This window comes from Felis catus, chromosome F1 (genome assembly GCF_018350175.1).
Source record: "Felis catus isolate Fca126 chromosome F1, F.catus_Fca126_mat1.0, whole genome shotgun sequence".
Taxonomy (NCBI): domain Eukaryota; kingdom Metazoa; phylum Chordata; class Mammalia; order Carnivora; family Felidae; genus Felis; species Felis catus.
In genome coordinates, this window is record NC_058384.1 from 14,736,458 (window position 1) to 14,760,156 (window position 23,699).

The window sequence follows — 23,699 nt, forward strand, 5'->3', positions numbered from 1 at the left end:
AAATCTAAATGAATCCGGGTTATGATCTTGACTTGGCTATTTACACACTGCTTGGAACTACCTGCTGTTTGTACCTACTGCTTGATAGTAGGCAAATTATTTTTCATTTCTAAGCCTGTTTCATTTTCTTTTATTTACTTTATCTATCCCTATTATTTATCATTACTGTCATCTATCATTTCTATCTATCCATGTATCCATCTGTGGTAGACATTAAAGTATTCATTAATATCTATTTCCTTTTACTTCTAGGCATTTAGGATGATCATGCATGTGTGTGCGTACTCACACACACACACACACACACACACACACACACACAGAGCTACACATGACCTGCTCTGGTCAATGAAATAAGAGAGAAGTAGTGACTTGTATCTTCCAGCATTTAAGACAGGGTGTCAATTTTCCATCTTTCCTCCTCCCTGCTGCTGTGATTGGCAATGTGAATGGTGTGCCTCAGCTGGAAGAATCTCTGAATGAGGGCTCTATGGAGTCCAGCCACTAAGGGCTGTTGTGAATAAGAAATACACTATTATTGTGATAAGTGAATGTGATTTGGGGATTGTTACTTAACCTAACTTAACCTGACCAATACATCATCTTCCCTTTTCCCAAAAAGAAGTTAAAGTAGCTGAAAGAGATGTATTGTACAATAGGATAAACAAGTGTCTGAGTAAGTTAAAGATAACGTATAATAACATTTGCCTTACAGAATCATTGGGAGAAAACATATATATCCACCAGTGTGATTGATAATCAGTAGATAGAACAATATGAGCTTCCAGCTGTTTTTTTATGTTTGGATCCTTCTATATGATGGTCCCTCCCCATCCCAGAGTTCTTTGCTCACTTTCCACCATGCTCAGGGAGGCCTTCTTTTGACCTACTTACTTACAATTACAATCTAGTTTCTCCCATGCCACACTCATTACTATCCATTGTACGTATCACCATCTGCCATACTATATATTTTACTTATTTGTTTGGTATGTGTCCCTTGACACTAGAATGGAAGTTCCATGAGGAAAAGGGTCTTTATCTGTTTTGTTCACTGCTGTATTCCCAGATCACCTAGAACAGTGCCTGACACAGTCAGTGCTCAATAAATATTTTTGAATGAGTTTGGATTAATGAATTGTGACTTGATAGGACTCACCAGAATCCTTAGTACAGACACCAAAATGAAATAAATAGCCAACTGCCTGGTGTTTCAGAGTTTGGGATATCAAAATATACACACCACCCTGTCTTCTACATGTATACCCTCCTTGACTGTCATCTGTCCATCAGTACCTTCCCTGCCTCCGCTCCCTTTTTGGCATGCTGGTTTTGAGAGATAACTACCCACCATAGTCTTCAACAACAATACTAATGAGAACTGAAACAAAATAATGATTAACATTTATTAAGCACTCATGACATGGTAGCTTCAAGGCTAAGTACATTCCATTCATGACTGAATTTGAATTTCAAACAACTCTGAAGCAGTACTATTATCACCATTATTTTAAAGATGAAAAAAATTGAGGCTTAATGATCCTAAATAATTTGCCCCAAGCCACATCCCTAGTAAGTGGTAGTGTAGATATTTAGTTCTCTATTGCTGTGTAACAAGCCACCCCAAACATGGTGGCTAAAAATAATTTGTTATTGTTTGTCATGATTCTGTGGGTCAAATGGGCTCAGCTAGATGGCTCTCTTGGAGTCTCTCATATGACTGTATATTGTTGCAGGTAGGTGACAGCTGACCTGGGTGTCCCAGATGGCTTTCACATGTCTGGCATCTCAGAAGGGATGCCTGAAACACTTGGGGACTGCCCAGTCTTCTGTCTATACAGCCTCTCCACACTGTTAGTTTAGGGTTGCTTCCAGCATGGTGGCCTTGGCATAGTCAGACTCCTGACTGTGGTGACTGGCGTCTTATGAACTGGCCTTGGAAGCCACACAGTGTCACTTCCCTCACATTCTATTAGCTATACAGGACCAGCTCAGATTCACTGTGGAGGACATAAATAATGGAAGGCGTGTCTCATTGGGGGATTATTTTGGAGACTCACTATCATGGTGGGATTTTTAAAAATATTTATTTTTGAGAGAGACAGAGAGTGCAGGGAAGGGCAGAGAGAGAGGGACACAGAATCTCAAGCAGTGTCCGCACTGTCAGCACAGAGCCCTATGTGGGGCTCAAACTCATGGAACTGTGAGATCATTACCTGAGCCGAAATCAAAAGTCAGACACTTAACCGACTGAACCATCCAGGTGTCCCTATCATGATATGATTTTTATCCAGATATTCTGAACCTAAGCTAGTGGTTGTGATGTGGAAGTGTTGGGATTCAGAGCCAACGGCCAAGAAAGAATTCTTGAGACATCCTTGGTGCGAAAAAGGTAGTTTTATTAAAGCACAGGGACAGGATCCAGCGGTAGAAAGAGCTGCACTGGGACTGTGAGGGGTAACTGATTACATAAAACTTTGGTTTGTGAGCATAATTAATTCCAGATATGGAATGAAATGGAATGAAATTCATTCCATTCAAAGCACTCATATATCAAAGCGAATTTCAAGAACTATTGGCTTGGTTGTGATCATGTGACATTCGGTGTCACATACTACTCACATTGCAAGACATCACTCATTTATCAAGTTAAAATGTATTAGAAATGTTTGCTTGTCTTGCAGAACAAATTCCTTGTAATCCAGGGTTTTACAGTATATACTTTCAGGTTGGGAGGGGGTCAGAGACTGCACAAGCCTCCAAGGTATTTGGAAACAAGGTTTCTAGGACCCTGAGGGGGCTAGCTATTGTTAGGAAAATGTCATTTATTACTGTTCAATAAACCCTCAGTCATAAGATCCTTCAGATGTGTATCGGTGGGCCATATGCTTGGAGGATGATTGCTAACATGTATCTTGGGATGAAGAGATAAAGGAAATTTCCAAAGGAATTTCTATATTTTAGAGTAGACTCACAGGATCCTGGGGTGTCAGGATAATGTTAAGCTAAAATTGCCTTTTGCCTTGCAAAGTGTCAACCTCAAGGAAGCTGAGCTCTCAGAGGAAGGTCACTCTGCCTGCTTTAAGGACTTGTTAATGGGCTGTATGTTATAGGGACATTTAATATTTTTTTTGCCTTTGTTTCCCACATCAGTTTGCAAACCCATTTATCTAAATGGAGGAGGCAGGTGACATCTGAGGAAGGAAGCCCTGATGCAAGACAGGTGCCGGAGGAGAAGACGAGGTGAACAAGACAGCACAGGTCTTATGAAAGGACCACCTGCTGTCAGCACTAGCAACTTTGTCTTTCAAGACTTCAGGTCCCAAATTTCTGCATTTTAAGGGAAGCCAGATATATTTATAAAATATCCTATTTTTTTTTATTTTTGAGAGAGAAAGAAAGAGCATGCTTGTGCAAGTAGGGGAGGGGCAGAGAGAGAGAGAGAGAGAGAGAGAGAGAGAGATGGAGGCAGAAGATCCAAAGAGGGCTCTGCACTGCCAGCAGAGAACATGATGTGGGGCCTGAACTTATGAACAGTGAGATCGTGACCTGAGCTGAAGCCAGATGCTTAACAGAATGAGCCACCCAGGCACCCCAAAATATCCCAATTTTCAAACCACAGTACACAGTCAAGCAAAACACGCATGTGTTTTGTCTGTGTGCTGCCAGGTTGTAAACCCTGTCTGTGCTGGATCTCCAAGGTAATGTTCACACTCGCAAGCGTAACACACAAGGCCCCAGTGTTCGTGGGGCCACTTTACCTGAACTTCCCAGCTTCGTTTCTCACTCCTCTCCAGCATGCATGCATTCAGCAACATCTATTGATTCGTATTACATGCTAAGCAAGTTCTAGATGCTGGGGATATATAGCAGAGAACAAAACAAAGTCCTGCCCTCAGGGGACTATTCTATATTCTAGTTGGCAGAGACAGCCAATACACATATAAAAGTATAAAATGTCAGATGGCACTGAGTGTCATAGAGAAAAATAAAGCAGGGTGAGCCCCAGCATGGTTGGTTATAGGACATGCCTTTGCTTTCCTGTCATGTTCTTCTGTCTGCCTTGAATGACTCTCCCTCCCTTGTAGCCTAGTTGCTTCCTACCTCTCACGGGAGACTTAGCTTGAGCATTACAACCTTGCAATATTTTCTCTGTGCCATAAGACTGGTGACCGTCCTCCTGGCTCCCAGGGCACTTGTGCCTGCTCTTACTGTGAGGTTATAACTGTTTCTTAAGTTGGTATTTACTTTTCAGTATCTCCCACCAGACAGTGAGTAAATTGGGGGGTTCTGTATTTCTTTACATTTCTATAGATCTTTGTTGATCAATGGAACATCCTCTTTGTGAAGATCTTTCCTGAGGAAGCTGCTGGGGGGGAGGCAAATGCTCCTGACTTGTTTTCTTCTTTCCCTTTCCCTCTGTTGTTGAAGCACAGAACTGTGCTTTGGTGACTTGGAAAATGAAGAAGGTAAAGGATGTTGTTTATGTCCTTTGGTTTAGGGACAGGTTATTAATGAGTGTGAAATACTGTCTTAGATTATCAGTGAGTCAAGGAGCCAAAGCTAACTTCAAAGCTTACTTTACTTGGTCGTGAGAAGATGCTGGTATACTTTCTATTTGCATATTCATATATGCACATTTGCGTATCCATGAACACATTCATGCACGCAAGATGAAGAATATATCCCCTGTGTGTACAGACTTAACCACGTGCACTTGCTCTAGGCAACTGAGGCAAACAGGATGCACACTCACAATTGACAAGCATCAAACACCAGAAGCTGCTCCTGGCACAGCCCGATCACAGACCAGCATCTCTGACTTTTCTGTTTGCAGGGCTTCCGACTGGCTCCTGATGCCTGTGTTTTCAGGGGTGTTTCGCTTCCATTAAGATTCTGAGGACACCAGCGGCCTGGAGGCTGGCTCGGTTTTCTAGAAGACCCATGGCTGGGGCTCCCTCTACGCCCCTGCGGCCGCCCTGTGGAACAAGGTGAGGGCTGTCACTGGCGGGGGGGCGGTGGTTGGGGAGCGCACATGTTCCACTGCGCTCGGAACACGCAAGCTCTCAGCCCAGCCCGCACAGGGCCGTGTGGGCACAGCAGCCTCTGATGTGTCTCAACTCTGGAAACCCTGACTTTTCAGGCTGTGTCAGAGCCTCCCCCAAACAAAGTGACCAGGCTTGCAGCCGCGCCAGGAGACGAAAGCCCCAGGCAGCAGGCAGCTGCTGGGGAGTGTGTTCCCAGATGGAGCAGCCCTGGGGGTCGCTTGGAGGAGGACAGTGGGGCTTGGGCTCAGGGACAATTCTGGGGGTGGGGTGGGGTGGAGGGGGTACTCTGAGCACACTGAGCAGTGGAGATTCAGTCACACACCTGATGACAACTTCTTGCTAATTGCTTGCTAGCTTCATTCAAATGATCTTTCCATGGAATGGGCCCAAAGGTTTCGCTGTCTTGTTTTTTTTTTTTTTAATATGAAATTTATTGTCAGATTGGTTTCCATACAATACCCAGTGCTCATCCCCAAAGGTGCCATCCTCAGTACCCATCACTCACCCTCTCACCCCCCATCAACCCTCAGTTTGTTCTCAGTTTTTAAGAGTCTCTTATGCTTTGGCTCTCTCCCACTCTAACCTCTTTTTTTTTTTCTTCCCTTCCCCCATAGACTTCTGTTAAGTTTCTCAGGATCCACATAAGAGTGAAAACATATGGTATCTGTCTTTCTCTGTATGATTTATTTCACTTAGCATAACACTCTCCAGTTCCATCCACGTTGCTACAAAAGGCCATATTTCATTCTTTCTCATTGCCACGTAGTATTCCATTGTGTATATAAACCACAATTTCTTTATCCATTCATCCGTTGATGGACATTTAGGCTCTTTCCATCATTTGGCTATTGTTGAAAGTGCTGCTATAAACATTGGGGTCTGAGTGCCCCTATGCATCTGCACTCCTGTATCCCTTGGGTAAATTCCTAGCAGTGCTATTGCTGGGTCATAGGGTAGGTCTATTTTTAATTTTTTGAAGGAACCTCCACACTGTTTTCCAGAGTGGCTGTACCAGTTTGCATTCCCGCCAACAGTGCAAGAGGTTTCCCGTTTCTGCACATCCTCGCCAGCATCTATAGTCTCCTGATTTGTTCACTTTAGCCACTCTGGCATGAGGTGATATCTGAGTGTGGTTTTGATTTGTATTTCCCTGATGAGGAGTGAGGTTGAGCATCTTTTCATGTGCCTGTTGGTCATCTGGATGTCTTCTTTAGAGAAGTATCTATTCATGTTTTCTTCCCATTTCTTCACTGGATTATTTGTTTTTTGGGTGTGGAGTTTGGTGAGCTCTTTATAGATTTTGGATACTAGCCCTTTGTCCGATATGTCATTTGCAAATATCTTTTCCCATTCCGTTGGTTGCCTTTTAGTTTTGTTGATTGTTTCCTTTGCTGTGCAGAAGCTTTTTATCTTCATGAGGTCCCAATAGTTCATTTTTGCTTTTAATTCCCTTGACTTCGGGGAATAAACCTAACCAAAGATGTAAAAGATCTGTATGCTGAAAACTATAGAAAGCTTATGAAGGAAATTGAAAAAGATATAAAGAAATGGAAAAACATTCCATTGGAATGCTCATGGATTGGAAGAATAAATATTGTTAAAATGTCAATACTACCCAAAGCTATCTACACATTCAATGCAATCCCAATCAAAATTGCACCAGCATTCTTCTCAAAGCTAGAACAAGCAATCCTAAAATTTGTATGGAACCACAAAAGGCCCTGAATAGCCAAAGTAATTTTGAAGGAGAAGACCAAAGCGGGAAGCATCACAATCCCAGACATTAGCCTCTACTACAAAGCTGTAATCATCAAGACAGCATGGTATTGGCACAAAAACAGACACATAGACCAATGGAATAGAATAGAAACCCCACAACTAGACCCACAAAAGTATGGCCAACTAATCTTTGACAAAGCAGGAAAGAACATCCAATGGAAAAAAAGACAGTCTCTTTAACAAATGGTGCTGGGAGAACTGGACAGCAACATGCAGAAGGATGAAACTAGACCGCTTTCTTACACCATTCACAAAAACAAACTCAAAATGGATAAAGGACCTGAATGTGAGACAGGAAACCATCAAAACCCTAGAGGAGAAAACAGGAAAAAACCTCTGACCTCAGCCGCAGCAATTTCTTACTTGTTTGTTTTTAAACATACAGTTGAAATAAACAAGAAGAGCTAAATTTTTCAAGCCCCCTCTCTGTCCATTCCCCCAACTTCACTCAAATAGGACTTCTCTCCCTTTCACCCCAGGGCTAATTCGGAGGCATCTAGAGTGCTTGCCATCCTTGGTCTTGCAAATCAGTTACAGTCACGTGATGACTCCGTTGCTTCAGTGCCCTGTTCTGATTGGGCCACCTGCTCTGAGGTCTGGAGGCAGCGCAGAGCTTGGCCCCAAGGGTCTCAAATATCAAATGTAGAACCAAGGACGCCTACACTCGCATCTTCCCCTTGCCCACTCCCGGTGACTGGCGACCTGCATTGGTCACACTCTGGGAAGGGAATTTTGCCAGATCTTGTAAATGTGTTTTGAATAGATGAGGCCAGATAGGTAGAGCACACAGCATGGCATGGGCTTCAAAGAGGTGTTGTGTCTCTAGCCTGCCCATTTTGCAACGTGAGAGCTAGAAATAAGTTCCCCTCTGATGGTTTGCTGGGTAAAATCCTTGAGGACAGGGGATATGGTGTGTTCCACTGTATCTCGCAGTGGTGTCTGGTGCCTGATGGTCAGCAGAGGTTGGTAGAATGACTGATTAGTTCCTGGCTGTGTGGTGGCACATTAGTCTGTAACGTACCTACTCTTTCCAACTCTAGATGGGAAGGAAAGATCAGCAGGAAATGTACCAGGAAAGGCAACAAGAAGTCAAAGCATCTACTCAAAAGGTAGGATTTGCAGTAAGTCATGAAGGTCTAATACTGTACTTTTGTTAAAGGGCCGATGTCCACCCTATTTGTGCCGGGCAAACACGGGGAGGGACAGCAGTCACAGAGAAAGAAGGACTTTGGGATTAGATGCCTCTTATATATAAATGGAGGAAGCTTGGGTTTCAGCAATAGAAAAAAGTGTGGCTGATGATGAACTCTAGTTTGGGCATCTTTGGGTGCCTCTAAACGAAAAATTATATTCTGGGGACCCGGAAAGCACTGTAGGAGTCAGAGTGGGTGAAACCTCATCAAAAGCAGTTTCATATTCTCACCCTAAATCTCACTGGAAGGTTAGGTGGGTGGAGGACTAGATGTCAGCTCAGGATGAGCTCTGCTATCTTGGTGAGCTGTGCTGTGGCACCAGGGCACCTCCTTAGGGCCTGCACCACACCCCCATTTGGGTGGTGTTCAATTTTCCTTCTTTCAGGAGCTAGCAGGATTCAGGCCAGGTGCCCAAAATATTGTCACTACCCTTTCACTGAAGCTCTCATTGTCTTTGAGCACCCACTCAGTGTCCTTGCTGTGGGTTCATTAGGTAGGTCTCTTTTGGTTCCAAGTGACAGAAATCCAACTCAAATGGGCTTATACTGAGAGAGAGAGAGAGAAAGAGAGAGAGAGAGGGAGGGAGGGAGAAGGGAATGGAAGGGAAGGGAAGGGAATGTTATGACTTCCATAACTTGTAAAACATAGGAGTAGGACTCCAAGATTAAGGCCCTGCTGGATTCAGATACTCAGATGATGATATCACCAAGAATCTGTCTTGGCCCATCTCTCAGCTCCAATCACTGGGGCCAGTGGGATTCATGGTTTTAATGACTGGTCAGGAGGGCATCTAGGTGGGATCAGCTGCAACTGAACCACTTGGACAGAGAGGGAGGGCAGGTGGTCCCTCGAAGAAAATTGGATTGTTGTTACCAACTATGGGGCAGTGGTGGGGGGGGCAAGTTTAGATTTCAGTGGGCAAGTACAGTCACTCTATAAGGATTCTTGCATCCTTCCTACATGTAAGTGTTCCTATAGAAACCCTTCTTTCTGCCTAAGCCTTAAGGGCTGGGCTCCTAAATTGGGTCTCTTCATTTCCACTCCCTTCACGGTTCCATTATAAGAGCTGGGTGTTGGTGGTTTTTGTTTTGTTTTGTTTTGTCTTTTGTTAGAAATTTGGATATTTTCTCGTGGAGGGAAATCATCCAGAGGGCAAATACCATTTCACTTTTTCCAGTCCAGCAAAATAATCAAGAAATCCAATCGCTACTCCTAGATGGGGACAAATGTAAAGTTGCTAAAACCAATTACCTTGGGGACAAAAGAACATGATAGATTTGTCTGAATTGAACTAAAATGTCACATGGTTTGAGCCACATCGCCAGAGAGGTCAGGGTGTTCTCAGCCTGCTGTGGGACACAGCTGACCTTGACTGATATAGGGAGAATAGAGGTTTTGGCCCTGGCTCTGCCACTAGCAACCTGAAGGAGGCTAACTAACTCACTTTTTTCCCTGGTTCTCAGTGTTCTCCTTAGGTTTGGGGCAAGGTGTTTTCTCTCTGGTATAGTCCATTCCCTTTGTAGCAGCTGATTTTTAGCTGATAGTTCAAATCCTTAATAATATGGGTTGTACCTTCCCCAAGTTTTAGGTGGCAGAATTTAGGATTAAAATAAAACTAAGAAGCTTTCTGCCTGATTCAAGAGGAGTGTCAGAGTGACAATAACATTTAATCTTCCTTTCAGGATGAGAGGTGCCACATGGCACATGGGTATCTTTAGCGTGGACTGGACTTAGTTTCTTGGGACACAATCAACTATCAGGTGTCCACTGACTTTGTGCATGAAGCTGCCTACCAATGCAAGAAGATGCCCCCCGCATGCCTGAAGCGTCGAGAACATGAGGCAGGGAAGGAGAGATCCATGCACGAGAAACCTGTGACTATAACATTTTTAATATGTAATTGCTCTGTGAGATTTTATTTTTGGAAATGCTATGCCACCAGCCAAGAGATGCTCAGTGTGGCTTGGGAAGGTTTTTCTCCTTAGATTTCCAGCTGGACCGACAATGAGGAGGTCATGCTGCATGGTCACACTGTGTGAAGCCCAAGGGCAGGGTCTGTGCCAAGGGCACATGGTGGATGCCGAGTGAACACATGAACATGTGGGCGAGCAGAGAGCTGAGTGCTAAGAGGTATTCCAGCTCCCATGACTGTGAACACAGGGATCTCCCACCTGGAAGGAAAACTCTACACAGGTACAGGAGGATCTGAAAAAATGGACAACACAAAAATGTGCGTCTGTAAGCTGGAGAGAGGGGCTGTGGGGCAGGAGAGATTTCGGATGGAGATGTTACGAGGCTTCGCTTCTGCTCTGGAGGCCTTGTGTGAAAGGAAGCGCTCTCTGCTGCCCTCTGACCACTTCCTCAGGACCCGCTTCACCCTGTGGAGCTGCAGCTGGAAGTGAATCAACCCAGGGAGTGCTGGGAAAACGAAGCTGCTTTAGTGACCACAGGTACTGGCTCATCGGCATCTTTCTTCTCTGCGCCTGTCCCCACAGGTTCCCCCCTGCCCTGCGTGGTGCAGCGGTTAACCGGAGTGCATCCGGGCAAGAGGTCACACACACACACACACACACACACACACACACACACGATGCGCACGTGGCAGGCTGCAGGTGTGGGAGGAGCACTCACCTCACAGCCATGAGGAAGGTGCAGAGCTGTGAGGTAAGGGAATTCAGAGCTGCACAGTGAAAGACCTTTAATCCCACAGCTGAAATCCATCCCCTGCCCCCACTTAGAGGATCAGAGTCTGAGGAGGGCCAGACCCAGGGCTGAGATCTCCCTTTCTTTACAGTCAAGTAACCGTGGTAAGGGAGCCATGCAAGTGTAAGCTCAGTGTAGGGCGGAGGGTGCTCCTGGGTTCGATTACAGCGAAGAAGCTGATTCAGCCATCTGTCAGTGGCTGCCTGGGGATGCATTCAGGTCTCAGTGTGTGTTCAAACCAGCTCTGTGGGGGGAAGGACCGAAGAGATGTGGACAGCAAGATGCAAAGGTTAACCTCTGTAGTGGTGATGGGGGCGGGTTTCTGAAGCTGGCAATCAAAGGGCAGGCAGGCCCACCTCCACAGCAGTGAGACGTGGGGCAGGAGACAGCTGGGAGGTGCCTGGGTAGGCTCGCCCGGCATCTGTCCTCCGGCTGCCTCAGGGGCTCAGGCACAGGTGCCAGGGCATGACACAGGGAGGAGAGCCTGGGGCAGGTGAACGAGACTTAGAAGACAGGAGTGTGCAAAGCAGGGCCTGAGCGGAAGAGGAGGGGACATGTGGGCAGGGATTCTGGGATAGGGGATAGGGGAACAAGTCTCCATTCCTGGATGGCACTGGGTCATGGGCGCTGGAACTGGTTTAAATCTAGACTGGGGTGGGGACGGGGGGGCACCTGGGTGGCTCAGTTGGTTAAGCATCTGACTTTGACTTCGGCTCAGGTCATGATCTCACTGTTTCTGAGTTTGAGCCCCATATTGGGCTTTGCACTGACAGTGTGGAGCCTGCTTGGGATTCCGTCTTTCCCTCTGTCTCTCTACCCTTTCTCCCCAGCCTCTCAAAAAATAAGTAAGTAAATAAATAAACTTTAGATCCAGGCTCTGCTACTTAACAGTTGTGTGTGTAATTTTGGAAAAATTATTTAACCTTTCTGAGCTTTAGTTTCCTTATCTACCAGTGATGATATTTATTGGCTTATTTTGAGGAGTCAGCATGAGAATCCACATAAAGGTCTGCTTCAGTGTCTGGACATAATGGATACTCTATAAACATGACTACTCAGATACTTTGTAAATGGTCCTGGGGCACCAGGTAGCTGTGTGTTGGTAAGAACAGGGAATGAAGGTAGAGCAGGATCTGCAGTGGAAGTCACATGAGTACAGGTCTCCTGTTATTTCATGTCTGGAAGGTGGACTGGTCCCAGAGCTCAGCCAACGGTTCACCGCCTGTAACATGCAATATGTTTTGGGAAAGGGATGGGTTCTGAAGCCAGTGGTCACCAGAGCTGGGGGTGGGCTGCCCTCTGCAAATTCTGTTGTACCGGGCCTGGTGCTCCTGGCGTGTCGACTCAGGGTTGGCCAGGCTGCAGCATGTCAAGAGGAGCCGGATGGCACTGGGCAGTAAGGCTTTCCCTGTGTTCCTGTATGGCTTGATTTTTGTCAATTGCAACTGATTTTCTAGGATTCAGGTTCATGTTTCGGTGGAATGGGCATGAAATCCATTTCTGGCTGATTTCTTGTCGCAGTGGCTTTCAGCATGTCAGCTTTAACATTCTCTACGACTCCTGCCTCTGGACTAGCGGGGGTCTCATGCAGCTGGTCATGATGGTGTGCAAGCACTTCCCTGTGGCTAAAGGGCCCCCACTCTCTCATGTTGTTCTTCCATCCAATCTTTCCAATCTCCTCCCTTTCACCAGTGTTCAGCCTCCCTTTCCTCACGGACCCTTTATTTTCCACCTTTGTGCCTCTTTCTCTTCCATTCCTCTGCATCTACTTTTCCTGTCCGTCTTTTGATCTATAAACCAACCTCTTGCTCACCATGGAACCATCGTCTTTGGGGCTAAAAGGGAGCTCAGAAACACCTTGTGCAGCTGCCTGCCCCAAATCTCTGTCAAGGCATCAGTGACTCTGTCAAGGCATCCAGTGCTTAGACATCCCCTGGAATGGGGAACTGATCATAGCCTGGGGTGGCTCATTCTGCATTTTTAGCACTTGGACTGTTGGCACAGTGGCAATCCACTGATGGAAGAAGTTGTCTCCCTGCCCTTGAGGAACTTGGAGTCTAGTGGAGCAGAACCTTCCACTGTTTGGTTCTAGTTCTACCCCATCAGGTATATATAGACAAGCAATACTCAGGAAATATTTACTGAACATTTCCTGTGCATCAGTCTCTAGGCTAGAGATTGCAGATTGCAAAACTGACAAAGAAAAAAGTGTCCCATTAGTGAAGATGCTTGAATCTAGGAAATAGGAGAGATTCCCAGTGACTTTCTGTGTTGTGTTACAATAGACAGGCTGTGGGTACCTTGAGGATGGAGGGATTCATTGTACCCAGGGAAGGCTTTCACAAACTGGCTATTGTCTGAACTGACTTTGGAAGGAAGAGTTCACCAGGAAGACAAAAGGACATTGCGGGCAGAGGATATTCCCAGGTGTAATTTGGAAATATTGGGCTAAGCTAAGCAGCTAGAATAAGATAAAATAGGATTAGCTGTGAATGAAAGGGAACAACCCAAGCAATGGGCTGGAATGATGGAGAAACCCCAGGAAAAGGGCATGAAAATTACATGTAACATGATATGGGAACCACACACAGTGTGGTGCAGTGAGGTCGGGCAGCAGAAACCCTGAAGAGTGGAGGTGTGGGCTGGGCAGGGAAATCCTCCTGGAAGGACAGCCTTGTTGGGCTCTCATGTCCTCTTCTGTCAATAGAGGAGTTGACAATACCTGGGTTGCCTGTCTGGAGGTGAGGTTGAGGAGAAGGGGAAGGTGGGGTCTGGGAAGCCTCAGTGCCTGGAATACAGTGCCTTGCGGGGGCAGGGGGTATAGCTAATGGTTGAGAGTGTGGCTTCACAGGAAAGTAGATGTTATAAAAACAGGAGGGACATGGAAGGGTGGGGTGGGTGGTAGTGTGGAGATTGAGAAGTGAGAAGGAAGACCTTCAGCTTAGAATTCAGGTTCCCTAGAATGACAAGGCAGGATTTTGGTGTTATGTTCTGGGGGAGGGGAACTTTCTTGTCAAAGGTTCTTTTTTTTTTTTTTTTTTTTTCAACATTTATTTATTTTTGGGACAGAGAGAGACGGGGGAGGGGCAGAGAGAGAGGGAGACACAGAATGGGAAACAGGCTCCAGGCTCTGAGCCATCAGCCCAGAGCCCGACGCGGGGCTCGAACTCACGGACCGCGAGATCGTGACCTGGCTGAAGTCGGACGCTTAACCGACTGTGCCACCCAGGCGCCCCCTTGTCAAAGGTTCTTAAGGCGTGTGAGCATCTGAGGGGACCGGAGGACGGCTCAGGGAAGAAGAGAAGGCTAAAGAGTGACAGTGTGGTCTGGTGGAAGGACCTGAATTCAAATCTAAGCTCAGCCACTTCCTCAGTCCATCAACTTTTCTTAATCATTTGGAAATGGAAGTAACGGTACTTATCTTAGAAGGTGGCTTGAGAGGCAAATACGAGAATGTATAGAGTGCCTGGAATATAGTAGTCTCGAGATAAATGTTTCTTTCCTTCTCCTCTTCCCCACCAGCCATCCCAACACAACAGTGGGTCAGCATTTTGACTACGAGGGCCAGGAAAGGCTGGTGGGGATTTGAGGGAATATGAAGACAGCAGGGACATCCCACCCACCGAGGCGCTCCTTAAGGAACTGTGCCATGGTCACAGGTATGTCTATGCACCCTCCATGGTGCTTTGCATGAACTGGTGCTCAGGAATGTAGAGATAGAATTGGACAGAAATAAATGCTGTTTTTCCCTGTCCAGGTATTTACAACATGGTGGGGCAGTGGTCAGGAGACAAGACAGGTTTGCTGTAGTCTCGGGAGAATCCTCTCACTGCTGGAGCTCAGGCCCACGTCAGTGAAATAAAGGGCATAGCAGGATGATCGCCACATTATTCAAGCCATGCGATTTGAGAGCTGTGTAAAGGCTTGGGGTTGGTACGACAGTATTGCAGCTGGTTTGCAAACAAGGCTCAGAAGTGAGAGCCTCATTTGTAGATTGACACACTGGTCCTGAACTCAGGGCTCTTCACTCACTGGACTGAGGTTGTCTTCCTGTTGTCCGAAGGCCCAGGCAGCAAACATATTCCAGACTCAGAGGCTGTGTGCCAAAGGTTGCCCCTCATGAGACCCTGAGGATGGAAGGCTCTCGAGGTATCCAGCTGCACAGCCCTCCCCAACATCTGCTAGACACTCAAAGGAAGCAGTGGGTGACAAAAACAACGACTTTGACATTTGAGTCAGTCTTTGGTGCATCTGCCTTTCCCACAAACCCACCATGACATGTGTTTTTGCGATGAAGCTTTTCAAACATCAATAAGGGGTTCATAAAAGAACCCACAAGACCCAGGCATTTCCAATCTTTTAAAAATTTTTTTTTCAACGTTTATTTATTTTTGGGACAGAGAGAGACAGAGCATGAACGGGGGATGGGCAGAGAGAGAGGGAGACACAGAATCGGAAACAGGCTCCAGGCTCTGAGCTATCAGCCCAGAGCCTGACGCGGGGCTCAAACTCACGGACCGCGAGATCGTGACCTGGCTGAAGTCGGACGCTTAACTGACTGCGCCACCTAGGCGCCCCATTTCCAATCTTTTTTAAAAAATATTTTTAAAAATATTTATTTTTAAGACACACACACACACAGAGTGTGAGTGGGGGAGGGGCAGAGAGAGAGGGAGACACAGAATCCGAAGCAGGCTCCAGGCTCTGAACTGTCCTCACAGAGGCTGATACGGGGCTCAAACTCATGAACCGTGAGATTATGACCTGAGCCCAAGTCAGTCCCTTAACCAACTGAGCCACCCAGGCATCGGATGGTGTTTTTAATCTTAATAGATGTTGTTTAGGGTGTGTCCCACACCCTGTTCCACCTCCTCACTGCCCTAGAGGCAGCAGGCTCCCAGCCCTATGCACCTGGGGGTGCTACTCATGGAGTAGTCTCAAGCATTCTTGTTTCCTAATCACTTTCACATTTTGCCCTTTTGGGGTTAGAATTGTGGCTCAAATACCAATAGCTGTGTGACCTTAGGCAAGTCACTTAACTTATTTGTGTTAGTTTTTAATCTCATCAACAGATATTTATTGAGTGCCTTTAATACCAGGTTCTATTCTAGATTCTACATTAGCCATTTCCTTTTCCAATGGTCAGAAATCCAGGCAATTTAGTCACTCATATGATTTAGTAACCAATATTTCCAGTGGTTCCAATGTATTATTGCGCTTGCATACAAGGACTCAGAAGAAAAGATGGTCAATCTGCTTATACTACAAAGCTGTAGTAATCAAAACAGTATGGTACTGGCACAAAAATAAACACATAGATCAATAGAACAAAATATAGAGTCCATAAATAAACCCACCCTTGTATGGTCAATCTACAACAAGGAGGGAAGAATATACAGTAGGGAAAAGGCAGTCTCTTCAATAAATGGTAAAATTGGACAGCTACCTACAAAAGAATGAAACTGGACAACCACTTTCTCACACCATACCCAAATATAAACTCAAAATGGATTAAAGACCTAAATGTGAGACCAAGAAAATAAATAATCCAATTAAAAATGGGCAGAGGACCTGAATAGACATTTTCCAAAGAAGACATACCAATGGCCAACAGACACATGAAAAGGTACTTAATATCATCAGGGAAATGCAAATTAAAATTATAACGAGATATCACCCCACACCAGTCACAATGGCTAGAATAAAAAAGACAAGAAATAATAAGTGTTGGTGAGGATGTAGAGAAAAAGGAACCCTCATGCACTGTTAGTAGGAATGCAAATTTATGCAGCCACTGTGCAAAACAGGAGGGAGGTCCTCAAAAAGTTAAAAATAGAAATACCACATGGTCCAGTAATTCCACTACTGGTTACCCAAATAAAATGAAAACACTAATTTGAAAAGATACATGCTCCCGTGCGTGTGTGTGTGGTGGAATATTACTCAGCCATGAAAAGGATGAGATCTTGCCATTTGTGACAATATGGATGAACCTAGAGGATATTATACTAAGTAAAATAAATTTGACAGAGAAAGATAAACACTGTATGATTTCACTTACACAGGAAATCTAAAAGACAAAACAAATGAACGACAAAGAGCAAAAAAAGACCCGTAAATACAGAGAACAAACTGATGGTTGCCAGAGGAGAGGGGATGGGGGGATGGGCAAAATGGGTGAAGGGGAGAGGGAGGCATAGGCTTCCAGTTGTGGAATGAATAAGTCACCAGAATAAAAGGTACAGCATAGAGAATATAGTCAATAGTATTGTAACAACATTATATGGTAACAGAAGGTAGCCACACTTGTAGGGAGCACAGCATAACATATAAAGAAGTTGAATCACTATGCTCTACACCTGAAACTAATGTAACACTGTGTATCAACTACCCTTTAATAAAACTATAAAAAATAAAAAGATGGTCAATCTGCTGAGCCGCCGCCACCTAAACTTTATCATGTCACGGTTAACAGGGTTCTAACTGCAAGCAACTTGGTAAGTCTCTTGAAAGAAACAGTGACTGCACTGGATGGTATTAAAACTTTTGAGTCGGGAGGGAAGACAGACTTTCCCTGCCTTCTTGGGACATGACTTGGGTGGCAAGGAAGTCATCTGGAGGCAGAAAAGACCAATGGCTGCTCTGAGATCCAGTTGGATTATTAACAGGATGGATGGCTTCAGTGTAAGCCTGTGTGGTTTTTTTCTAATGTCTTCTGACTTGTCTCAGGGTTTAAGAGCCAAAATTTGATGAGAAATTGAGAAAGTGAATGAGTTGTAATTTGAGAGTGCTATCAACGATCGTAGGGGGTGTCTGGTAAGAATTGTTTCAACATTTATTTATGGCATGCACATTAGTTATCAGGCACCATGCTGGGCTAGATATACAATAGAGTGCAGAAGATAGACATGACTCTGTACCTGTATCTATTTATGAAAATGGGATAAGTACCAAAAAAGTTTAAAAAGCCCAGAGTATTATAAGAAAGAATACTACTGGGATTCTCTCATTTAAATGGAATGGCCAGTGAAAACCTTTCTGAAGAAGTGATATTCAGTTTAGAACTGAAGGATCCTGGGAGCTGGTCATATAAAAGTAGGGCAGAAGTGGGCTGCCTGGGTGGCTGATTGTGGCTCATGTCACGATCTCACAGTTTGCGAGTTCAAGCCCCAAGTTGGGCTATGTGCTGACAGCACGGAGCCTGCTTGAGATTCTCTCCCTCTTTCCCTCTCTCTCTCTGCCCCTTTCCTGTGCTCTCTAAATGAATGAATGAATGAATGAATAAATAAATAAATAAATAAATAAAGTAGGGCAGAGGTGGGGTCAAGAACATTCCAGCCAATGGCAGCATCTCAGGCAAAGGCCCTGAGGTGGGCAAGAACTTTTAATGAACTGAAAGGCCTGCATGGCCACAGTGTGGCATGAGAGGAAGAGAGTAGAGAGTTGCAGAGGAAGGAAGAGCCCAGATAACGAGGGGCTTGGAAGTCAATCTAAAGATACCGGACTTTATTCTAACGGCAATGGGAAGCCACTGAAGTGTTATTTTACTATTATTTTTTATTTTTTTTATGTTTATTTATCTTGCAAAAGAGTAAGAGAGCACAGAGGAGGGGCAGAGAGAATGCCAAGTAGGCTCCACACTCAGCAGGGAGTCCCACTCGGGGCTCAATTCCACAACCTTGAGATCATGACCTGAACTGAAACCAAGAGTCGACTGCCCAACAGACTGAGCCATCCAGGCTCAGTCTTATTTTATTTATTTATTTATTTATTATTTATTTATTTATAAATATTTATTTATTTTTGAGACAGAGAGAAAGCACAAGTAGGGAGGGGCAGAGAGAGAGAACAGAGGATCCAAAGTGAGCTCTGTGCTTACAGCAGAGAGCCTGATGTGGTGCTCAAACCTGCGAACCATGAGATCAAGACTGGAACTGAAGTCCCATGTTTGACGACTGAGCCACCCAGACACCCCCTGAAGTGTTATTTTAAAAACAGACAGACACAATCTGAATTACATTTCCATCAATGGCAACTGAAGGAGTGACATGGCTGGCCTCAGAGAAAGGAGGGGAAAGGACAATGTTGCTGTGCTCCCCCATGTCAACAGCAGGCCAACCACACCTGAAGAGTATCATCAGGAGAAGGAACACACAGCATCACTGAGTGAGGTTCCAGAAGAATCTTAATTCCCACAGGAGTCCTGTTTCTGACTTCAGACTCTTCTGTATTTATTAGCTCAGCGAACATATGTTTCTTGAGTTTTCACCCAGTGATAGTGAACAGGATAGACCGTGTACCACATGTAATTTGTTAGTACTCAGTTATCCCTGTCTTTTTAGTCTTTTCCCTGTCCCCAGGGAAGAGTTAGCTGCTGTCCACCATGGAGCTCTCTGGGCTACTGCTGAGTCACGTCTAGAGCTTCAGGCCACAGTCCACTGAGTCAGCTCTCTGGCTTAAACACTGGAAGGCCAGAAAGAAGGGTCCCTTCTGCTTCCTGTTCTGTCCTCTTAACCCCCATGTAGCTAACATGCCACACTGGGGAACGATCATTGGAATTCTTTTACTAAAGAGTCAGGACAATTTCTGAAGAGAATTACAACACTAGAGGGACCATCATTAACAATAATTTGAATTTCATCTAATGAGGTAAGATGCCTATAAAATTCTAACAACTTGTACAAGGAGCGTTCTCTGGTTTGATTCTGCACTTAAACTTGCTCTCAAGTTTCACCCACATCCCATTAAATCTCTACGACTGGCAATCTTACCTTTTTCTGAAAGAAATCCCAGTTCTGAATCTTTCTCCCCCGTCCATCCTCAAGGAACCCTGGTTCCAGAATCAGAGATGCTGCCAGAGGAAGTAGGAGGGATAAGGTGAGGATGAGAAAATTCCTCAGTTAGTTTCCCACACATGGGAGCTGCCAGCCTGCTGGCCCTTTGATTTATTTATTCAGTGCATCTTTTGTTTTTTAAGTTTATTTATTTTTAGTAATCTCTACACCCAACATGGGGCTCAAACTCACAAACCTTGAGATCAAGAGCTGCATGCTGTAACGACTCAGCCAGCCAGGCATCCCTCCAGTGCTTTTCTTTCTTTCTTCCTTCCTTCCTTCCTTTTTATTTATTTATTTAATTTACTTTTAGTGTTTATTTTTGAGAGAGAGAGAGAGCGCACGAGAGAGCACGCACACGCACAAGCGGGGGAGGGGCAGAGAGAGGAGACACAAGCAGGCTCCAGGCTCCTAGCTGTGAGCACAGAAACCGACTCGGGGCTCAAACTCATGAACCATGAGATCATGTCTTGAGCTGAAGTCGGATGCTTAACACACTGAGCCACCCAGGCGCCCTCAGTGCATCTTTCAAAGGCAAATATGTATGTCCCCCCCCCCCCCCAGCAATCTGGTTTGAAAAGATTGTTTCTGCTAATTAGCAAGGTTCTAGTAGTACTCCCTATGATGAGTCCCTATTCTTGTTTTTTAGGGTTTTTATTTCTCCATGATTTTGCGGACATACGATGTTTGGTGGCATTATCAAAGAGCAATAGTGGTGTTTAAAGACTGCTCTCGGCCTCTATTTCTGTTCAGGTTCTCCCAGGATTAGGGGTCATTGGGTGGGTCGGGGCAGATATTATGATTTTTATTCCTCCTCCTATTACAGAATGAATCAAGAAGCAGGGCAGAGGGAGATGTGAAAGTATAGCATAATTCTGATAGAAGAATGCTAGAAGTTTCTGTGGGAGTTTGAGAGAGAAGAGCAAGGGGGATCTTAGTCTGAAACAGAGGGTTCCATCAGTCCATCAGTCAGTCCACCGGTAGAATCTCCAGATACTGATTGTTGGGCATCGACTTGTGCTTTTCCCTGCAACCTGTCTCCACCTTCTTTTATCTTTAGTGGAAGACCATCAGTTTCTTAAGTCTACAGATGAATTACATGTGGGAAGATTTCCTACATTTACAACAATAATATTTGATAAGAGCTTACTTTGCTGCTAGGGACTATTTTAAGTGTATCAAATGCTTTGGCGCATTTAGTGCCCACAATGCCCTATGAAATAAGTACTGTTGTGATCATGCCCAATTTTTTCAGTGTTTATTTTGAGAAAGACAGACAGCGTGAGTGGGGGAGGGGCAGAAAGAGAGAGAGGGAAAGAGAGAATCCCAAATAGGCTGTCAGCATGGTGTTCAACTCAGGGCTCAATCTCCTGAACTGTGAGATCATGACCTGAGCCAAAACCAAGAGTTGGATGCTTAACTGACCGAGCAACCCGGGCATACCTGATCATGCCCCTTTTTTTAAATTTTACTTTTTTTAAATTTACATCCAAATTAGTTAGCATATAGTGCAACAATGATTTCAGGAGTAGATTCCTTAATGTCCCTTACCCATTTAGCCCATCTCCCCCCCACACCCCCTCTAGTAACCCTCTGTTTGTTCTCCATATTTATGAGTCTCTTATATTTTGTCCTCCTCCCTGTTGTTATATTATTTTTGATTCCCTTCCCTTATGTTCATCTGTTTTGTCTCTTAAAATCCTCATATGAGTGAAGTCATATGATATTTGTCTTTCTCTGACTAATTTCACTTAGCATAATACCCTCCAATTCCATCCACGTAGTTGCAAGTGGCAAGATTTCATTCTTTTTGATTGCTGAGTAATACTCCATTATATATATATATATATATATATATATATATATATATATACCACATCTTCTTTATCCATTCATCCATTGATGGACATTTGGGCTCTTTCCATACTTTGGCTATTGTCAATAGTGCTGCTATAAACATGGGGGTGCATGTGTCTCTTCGAAACAGCACACCTGTATCCCTTGGATAAATGCCTAGTAGTACCATTGCTGGGTCGTAGGGTAGTTCTATTTTTAATGTTTTGAGGAACCTCCATACTGTTTTCCAGAGTGGCTGCACCAGCTTGCTGACCATGCCTATTTTTATGATGAGAAAATTGTGGCACAGAGGAGGGACAGTGACCTGTCCAGTTCACACAGCTAATAAGTGGAAGAGCTGGAATTTGAATCCAGGCAGAACTACAAAGCTCTAAGCATCATGCAACACTTTCTGTCCTCCCCAGAGGACAGAAAAATAAGTGTGTTTTTTCACTTATTTGAATCTTTGCCATTTTTAGTAAAATTTTTACAGTTTAAAAATATGACTCTACAATTTTTTTGTTTGAGTTATTTCAGGATACTTTCAACATTTTTGTTTGTTGGGCTTTTTGTTGTATGTATGGTGGAGTTCTTAAAATGATATATTTTGATGATTATGAACTTAAACTTGCCATTTTTAATGACTATGAATAAAGCCATATGTGAGTTTGAAAGCACATTAACCCTACCCACCTCTGAAAGATAGTGAGAACCTTGTGCGGTCAGTTCTGCTCTTACCTGTCACACTGTCTCATGGGCAGAGAGTGGGATGTGGGCAGAAGCGTTTGGGGAAGAGGCAGTGCCAGCTGTTGGAGTCTAACTGGAAAGAGTCCATGCATGTGTCACGCTAGGGAATCTGGATGACTTCCGGTATCAAACCTTCCAACAGAAGGTTTTAAGCAAGAAAGTGAGATAATTGAGTTTGTTTTCACAAGCATGATTCTTGCCTCAGTTTGCAGGGTGATATGTGCTTGGGACAGCTGGTGGGAGGGAGAGCAGTCAGGGTGCCCTTGCACTATTGCAGGTGAGAGATAATAAGAGTGTGACCTAAGGCAATGACAGGAAGAATACAGGACAGGGTGTGCCTATGTGAGAAGCAGGTTGCGGGGAAAATCAATAGTCCTGGCTTAAATGTTGCAGAAGAGAAAGAGAGAGGAGTTGAAGTTGTCACCAGAAAGACAACTTCAAGTGAAACAAGTTGAAACAAGTTTCAAGTGAAACAGGTAGTATGGGAACCCAGGTGGGTGGGCAGAATGTGGCCGGGAAGTAAGTTTGGTATTGGTTTGGCACAGGTGGAGAGTCAGAATAGTAGCCACAGCAATGTCAAAGCATGATATAAATGCTAATGAGATCTGAAACGTGGAGCCTTCTGGTAAAATGGAAAATAGGTTTTGTGAGAGGTTTTTATGGGTTATATGGGAACATGATTGTGACTGGAGCCAAGCACTTGGGAGTTACTGGCATTTCAAGAGTCTTTGAAGGGGTGCCTGGGTGGCTCAGTTGGTTAAGCATCTGACTCTTGATTTTGGCTCAGGTCATGATCTCACAGTTTATGAGTTCAAGCCCTGCATTGGGCTCTGTGCTGACAGTGCAAAGCCTGCTTGGGATTCTCTCTCTTCCTCTCTCTCTGCCCCTCCCCTGCTCTCTGTCTCTCTCTCTCAAAACTAAGTGAATAAACTTTAAAATATATATTAAAAAATAATAAATAGTATTTGAAGCCAGAGAAAAGGGTGATGTCAGTCCAGGTAGAGTTCCCATCTTTAGTAAAAAAACAAACAGGACAATTGGTTAAATTTTAATGTCAGATAAACAGCAAATAATTTTTTTGTGTGTGTAGCCCACATTGTATATGGACACACTGATCCTAAAAATTATTTATTTATGTGAAATTCAAATTTATCAGGGCACCAAGTACTACATCTGACAACCATAACACAGGCTGCAAACACATGCATGCAGGGGCCAGGAAGGCCATTTCACAGGGTGAGGGGGGTGTGAAGCATGGTGGGGAGGGGAGCAGGTGGCCAGCCTAGAGCAGCTCTGTCTGTTCTGAGAGTACCGCAGCGGTGCAGGTCTGGACGCCAGTATTGTAATGTTTCAAAACATAATAATAAAAAAATGTAGATTTTAATGTGGAATATCCAATTTTATTTCATATTTTTTGATGTTTTTATTTTTGAGACAGAGAGAAAGCACAAGCTGGGGAGGGGCAGAGAGAGAGGGAGATAGGAACCGAAGCGGGCTTTGCACTGACCGCACAAAGCCTGACGCAGGGCTCAAATCCATGGGCCTGGAGATCATGACCC

At 44.6% G+C, this 23,699-nt stretch overlaps 2 long non-coding RNA genes across 2 annotated transcripts in view; one reads left to right on the top strand and one right to left on the bottom strand.

Moving 5' to 3' along the window:
- The first annotated feature begins 4,654 nt into the window (after positions 1-4,654).
- Positions 4,655-9,833, top strand: LOC123382736. Its single transcript, XR_006591613.1, has 3 exons — positions 4,655-4,991; positions 7,868-7,936; positions 9,703-9,833. It is a non-coding gene; the product is annotated as an uncharacterized LOC123382736 (long non-coding RNA).
- Positions 9,834-9,889: 56 nt separating this feature from the next.
- LOC109495574 overlaps positions 9,890-23,699 on the bottom strand; it is a 33,010-nt gene continuing 19,200 nt past the window's right edge. Inside the window, exons 3-4 of the long non-coding RNA XR_002151049.3 lie at positions 19,495-19,574; positions 9,890-10,438 (exon numbers count right to left, since the gene is read on the bottom strand). This is a non-coding gene — a long non-coding RNA (uncharacterized LOC109495574). The remainder of the gene's footprint in view (positions 10,439-19,494; positions 19,575-23,699) is intronic.